This window comes from Lathamus discolor, chromosome W (genome assembly GCF_037157495.1).
Source record: "Lathamus discolor isolate bLatDis1 chromosome W, bLatDis1.hap1, whole genome shotgun sequence".
Lineage (NCBI taxonomy): Eukaryota > Metazoa > Chordata > Aves > Psittaciformes > Psittacidae > Lathamus > Lathamus discolor.
In genome coordinates, this window is record NC_088908.1 from 34637416 (window position 1) to 34644291 (window position 6876).

Here is a 6876-nt window from a genome sequence, read left to right on the forward strand (position 1 = left end):
TGATAGGGGAGGTGATACACCCAGTCAATGCTCCTTGGCCCAGGTGTCTATGAGGTTGTTTTGGAAATGAGTCCTGTTGTATGATTAAAATCTTTCAGGGGTGCTGTGTTGCCATAAAAATTGGAGGTTTGAGGTAGTGTGTTATATAGTCAATCTGCCAGGTTTCTCCATGTTGATAATTCAGTCATCGTCCCCTATACCAAAATGGCTTGAGCTGCTTTGTTTGTTTGATTATAGCGCACATTTTGCATTCATGGATAACCTGTGCGATGGTGTCAATGGTCAAGTCTACCCCTTGATCACTAGCCCATCTGTATGTTGCATCCTGTCCTAAATGCCCTCATGTGTCACAGGTCCATAGATCTATAAATAGTTCACCCTTATGTTCCCAATCCTGATCCACCTGAGCCACTTCAATTCTAGCAGCCTGGTCCACCTGCTCATTGTTTCTATGTTCTTCAGTGGCACAACTCTGAAGCCATCTTTGGGTACCTTTTTCTCCTCACAGGATAATGGAGATACTGTGGTTGCTATCTCTCTAGACCTTCAAGTTAGGCTGGATGAATCTAAGGGCCTAGTTTTTAATGGTATGAGAGAGAATTAGATCAATGAAACTCTGGAGTTTATCTTTCCATGCCCACAGATACCTATGACACCAACAGACAGCTAAAAATGTTTTTCAAAACTAACCAAACAGCCCCTTCCCCTTATAGCACCCTCCTTCCATTAGCCACTGTGCAATGAGCGCAGGAGAATCCAACACATGTACAAGACAAAATCAGCCTAACAGCATTACCAAGGTGATCACCATCTAGAAGCTGGGCCCATGTATAATAACCTCAGTATGGAGTAACCCTGCTGGAGTCAATACAATTTACACTGCATATAACTACCAAGTGGAGTTTCCACTTTTAATCATCCTCCTCACCATCTCCACCTAAAAAGGGAGCTGATAGTTATTTATTCACTTTGCTTTCATGAGCTAATATCTGGCAGCATGACAACATTTGGAATATTCCAAATTGCTAAGCACAATTCTGTTTTCTGTGAAAGTTTCATAATATACTATTTGCATAGCTAACCAAAAAGTGCTTTCAGAAGAAGCAGAAGTGGGAAGAGGGTCAGAAGCCTCTAACTAGCCTAGGCAAGGATTTATGCTGTATGAGAAATGCCTTCAGACTCTACTTCAGTCTTTGTTTTTTCCTCAAACATTTCTTCGCTCTTTTTTTCCCAGTATCAAGTATGCTGTGCCAGGCCTGCAGTTGTCTTTTCAACCTTTGTCTTTCCCTGTATTTCACCTTTCTTTTTTTCTCTCCGTCCCAGTTTGGTTTAATCTCCCCTACTCCTTCCCTCCCCTTTTTTACTGTCTGTTCTTGGAGCTATTTTTTGTTTAATTAATTTTTCATAGTATCCTAGTTTTACCAAACTCATTTCTCTCCCCCTCTTATTAATAAACTGTGCCATTAATTTTGCCTGACAATGTTCATTACCTGTTCATTGGGTGGTGAACAGGCTGCCCAGGGAGGTTGTGGAGTCTCCCTCTCTGGAGACATTCAAAACCCTCCTGGATGCGTTCCTGTGCAACCTGCTCCAGGTGTCCCTGCTGTGGCAGGTGGGTTGAACTAGATGATCTCCAGAGGGCCCTTCCAACCCTAATGATTCTGCGATTCTCTGAACTGCAAGAGGTCTTACATCTCTGTAAGAGTTTTGTCCTAGAGACTTTGCAAGCTGGAATTCCTTTAAGAGGTAGAGGATGAGATACCTCAATATGTGTTGTGACTATGACCTTAGGTTAGCTGGCTTTGCTGCCAATATCAAAGTAAGTCTACATACTATTAATACAGTTATGCAGGACAAGCAGTGACAGGTGCTACACCCCTTACCCCCCCACACCCCCCTGTTCCTGAAGAAGCCCTGCCCCTGTTACATGTCCCACTTGCCCCAGAAGTCCCTCCTCTGTTCCAGTCATGTGCTTTCGAACTAGTACAACTATACCCCCCAAACAGCACTTTCTGGAAAATACCATGGCCTTTTAATACAAAACACTATGGGCATCACTTTCCAGAGGAAGCAACATCCCTGCTTGCAGATACTACTGTGCCTTTTTCCTACATCAGCATTAAGTACTTTAGACTTTTCAGTGTTCCTTGTCACTAGGCCCCCTGCCCCATGAGCAATGGGCCCACATTCTCTTTAGCTTTCCCTTTCCTACTCACTGATGCACATCCTAGAGAACTTTATTGTTGCCTTATACCTCCCTCGCTAGTTTCAACTCCAACTGAGCTTGACTCCATTCCTACATATGCAGTGCTGTGGTTCATTTGAATCTCTCAAATTTTACAGAACAACGTACTCTGGAAATTAAACTTTATTCTATAAGCTTGTAACCATAAATTTTAAACTAACAATAGTGTGTGTGCCTTTAACATAGTAGAATAGGCCAAACTGTTCTAACTTACTAACACGTAGAGAGAAAGGAATGTTCAGCTGATGGGGGAAGGAACATAACAGGACTGATGACAACTAAGGAAACAATAAATAAAACCAAGGATGCCAGCCTTCAAGATAGTAGAGTGGCGCCCAGCGTGGAGCGAGACTGGAACAGAAGCAAGGACATACCAACTGCTAACTCAGCACTAGGACCTTGCAAGCGTGCACAAGCACTGAGGTCATTCAGTAAACACTGTGAGGAAGACTATCGACAACCACCAAAGACCCTCACTCAGCAAGAAAGCGCATGCAAAATTAGCATGCAAATATTATAATTAGTTCCTTGAAAAGCTATGAATATGCATGAGCACGCTAAATATAGAGCTGCTGTCGGCAAGTATCGGGTGTGCTCACCTTTGCGAAATGATTCGCGTGTGTGCCCAGTGCTGCAATAAAGAATGCTTCTTTCTGAAACTCCACATTGAGTCTTAAGAGAGTTTCTCTGACCAACTTTTACGGTGACAATTTGGTGCCCGAACAGGGACACTCAGCCGTGTTTCCTGTGGATCCGGGGAGTCTCTGGGACATTCACGCCGGCATTGGGGAAGTTTCTCTGAAAGAAGCCACAGCTCCCCGGACCAACTCAGGACCTCGATAAGACCCTGATTTTATTTCATTAAAAAGGCATTCTTTCCACTTAAGGTGCAGGGACGCCCTGCACGGTGGGTAAAAGGTAGTTTGGTTTTGGATGTCCAGACTTTGGTATTTGGTGGAGGTCAGGATCATGGGTACCACAGCCCCCAAAGGGGGGACTCTGAAAAGGTCCCCATTGGGTTGCATTTTGCAACAACCTGGGTGGAGGTCAGGACCAGTGCCTCCACAGGGGGTTTTGAAGAAATCCCCATTGGGTTGCATTTTGCAACACTGGAAACAAATCGGTGAACCCTCGGGGGGTTTGGTCACTCACAAGACTCTGAGGTAAAATACTGTAATCAATGGTGGATGTTATTCTTGACGCGAGAAGGAAAATGGAATGAAGTGGCTTATGCAGAAATTTTTCACTTTGAGATATCATCTGGAACGGCAAAAGGATTGTAGTTTTAATTTTGCACCCCAGGACCTGTTAGTATTGTCCTTGGAGAAAGACAGTAAAATTTGCTTAAATGCTGTTCCTCTTTGTGCAGCATAGGGCGGTTATGGACTAAACATTTGAGGAATGCAGAGGAGGATTTGGATTTGATGGCAGCCCCCTGGAGAAGGGGTATTGTGAATAATGGGGCTGAAGGTGCTGACGATGAGAATCAAGCACAAGCACCAGCACAGGCACCGGAGATATTAGAGGTGAGGGCTGAAGGATTTTGCCCTACAGCAGGGCAAAGTAGGGGAAAATGAGGGGAAACTGTGACTGCAACTTTAAGATGAGCTGTGGGCAATGATGGTCAGGTCACGATGAAGATTCCCTTTACCATTATAGATTAGAATATTTGGAAACAAGTGGCTGATAATTATGCATCATGTTTTTGATAGTGTTGACAGGAATATAATTATTCATATGGCTTGGACCGGGGTAGAGCAACAAATAACAGCAGGCACGTTGGCAGGTAATAGTGAATCTTCATGTACCTACCTCCAATCCTAACTGGAACCCTAACTGGGACCAGGACAGGCAGGCTTAAAAACAATATCACAGGTGGATTTTATTCGGTATTAAGAATGCGGTCCCCAAGGCAGTGAACTGGTCTAAGCTATATGAAATAAAGCAAGATATAAATGAATCACCCTCTGGATTCGTGGAAAGATTAAAAGAGGTGATGCATAAATATAATACTATTGGTCCTGAATCAGAGGAAGGAAGGAACTTTACATGGTAACAACCATTCTGGAACAGAAAAGCAGTCATTGGCTCTCCCCAAGCAGGCTGCTAAAATATCAGGCTGTGCTTTTAGAACAAGAGGACGTAGAACTGAAAGTAAGTAACCTTTTGAACCAGCAGTGGTTTTGACAACCGATACAGAAGAAGGAGAGCTGACTCACAACTGTTTACAGACCATTGAGCAGGTGTATTCCAGTCTGACCTGCAAGATACATCCCTGAAGGATGTGGACTACGAACTGCTTGTGGATGCTAGCAGCTTTATGAAAATGGAAACTGGAAAGCAGGATATGCTGTGGTAACCAAACATAATGGAGGCTAAAGCCCTGCATTTCCCCCCCCCCCTCCCCCCCAACACATCAGCCCAGAAAGCCAAGCTGATGGTGCTACTGAGACTTCTGGAATTATCAGAAAGTCAAAATTTGCTTTTAAGGCACATCAGTTTGATAACACTCAGGTGAATACTGGTAATCACGTTGCTGACAAAGCAGCCAAAGCAGCTGTGGGTGGGGACCTTTCATTAATATTGCCTCATAAATATCAGTGCTTGGATAATGAAGTTCCAAGTTATCAAACAGGATGGGAAATTACCTAGTCTATTAGGAGCCAAGAAGAATGATGAAGGATGGTGGGTTACACCAAACAGGCAAGTAATAATTGCCCAGCCTCTTATGAGAAGAAAACCACCATGGGGGAACAGAATCAATGACTGAGGCTTTAAAGCTCCAAGTTCCGAGTATGCAAATGGCTGGAATTATAAAAGTGTTATAAAGAAGTGTGAACCTTGTTTACCATGCTAAGAGACCCCCCACCTGGAACAACAAAGGCAATTGTCCAGGAGACTATTGGCAAGTGGACTTTACAGAATTGCCACAGCACAATGGGCTCAGGCATATGTATATATTGGTACTAATATGCATGTTTTCTGGTTGGCCGGAGGCTTTCCCTTGTCGCACCAATATGGCTCATGAAGTAGTAACATTTATTAAATCAAATAATACCCTGATACGGTGTACCAGCAGGCTTGCCCTCGGACAGAGGTCTGTATTTTGTTGCAGAAGTAGTTAGGAAGGTGGGAGGGTGTTTGGGAATCAAGTGGGATATGCATAACCATATAGACCTCAGGCTAGTGGGAAAGTGGAACGTATGAATCAGACACTCAAGTTACAATTAAAATATGTCAAGGAACTTGTTTAACTTGGTTACAAGCCCTACCAATTGCTTTGTTAAAGATAAAAATAAAGCCAGGAAGGAATCATGTGAGTCCATATGAACTGATGTATGGGCGACCTTACCAACTGCCTTTGGTCCTGGTGATATGTCTTTGTAGGGAAAACAGGATCTCAGACAATACCTGCTGGCAGTGGGTAAAACTCATAGCTCTGATATCTTGGTAGGACATTACCCAGACTGTAGCTGGACAATGCAACTCCAGATTAAGGAACCCCAAACGGGCTATTGGAATGCTCCAGAAGGGAAAGGGTGGTATTGATTGTGTAATAATACTGCTGGAAAGGCCCTTTCCCCCAGGATGAACTGGAAAATGTACATTGGGTGTTGTACTCCCAGGTGCTATACAGGCATTACAGATTGAAGCATCCAGCCTATCCCAGGTAACATTGCAGAACCGTACGGCTCTTGGCACATACATAGACCAGAGTGGCAGAATATCCACAGATCTAGCAGAAATCTGGAAGCAGACAAAGATCTTAGATCAGACCATCAGAGATGATACTAACTGGGGATTTGAAGAATTATGGCATGAACTTACCTGTTAGCTATCAAATTGGAAATGGTTGAAAAACTTGTTTGCGATCTTTATATTAATAATCTGTGTCTGTATTCTTGCATGTATCATGATTCAATTTTGTAATTGCTGGTCACGATGGTGTATTAGAATCAAATATGGGTAAAGGGTATAAGGGCATAGAATGAGACTTACAGGATATATGTAACAGGAACGTCACAGGACTGATAACAACTAAGGAGACAGTAAATAAGATCAAGGATGCCAGCCTTCAAGATAGTAGAGTGGTGCCCAGCGTGGAGCGAGACTGGAACAGAACAGAAGCAAGGACATACCAACTGCTAACTCAGCACTAGGACCTTGCGAGCGTGCGCAAGCACTGAGGTCATTCAGTAAACACAGCGAGGAAGACTATCGGGGACCACCAAAGACCAACACTCAGCAAGAAAGTGCATGTGTAATTAGTATGCAAATATTATAATTAGTTCCTGGAAAAGCTATGAATGGAAACGTTCCTGGAAAAGCTATGAATACGCATGCGTATGCTAAATATATAGCCGCTGTCGGCAAGTATCAGGTGCGCTCACCTTTGTGAAACGATTCACGTGCAATAAAGAAAGGGGCGAAAATCCGTGGTGGAAATCCACGGTCGGCCCTAGAGATAATCAAACAGTGCTGCAGATATGGGGAAGGTGGTAAAGAAACAATGTGTGCCATCAGCACCAGAGCGTGGGGAAAACGCAGTGTCCAGGAGTCTCTTTCCTGAATGGCAAGAGCCATCAAGGGAGCCCCAAGTCCCCCTCAGGACTTGCCCAGGAGCCAGCAGC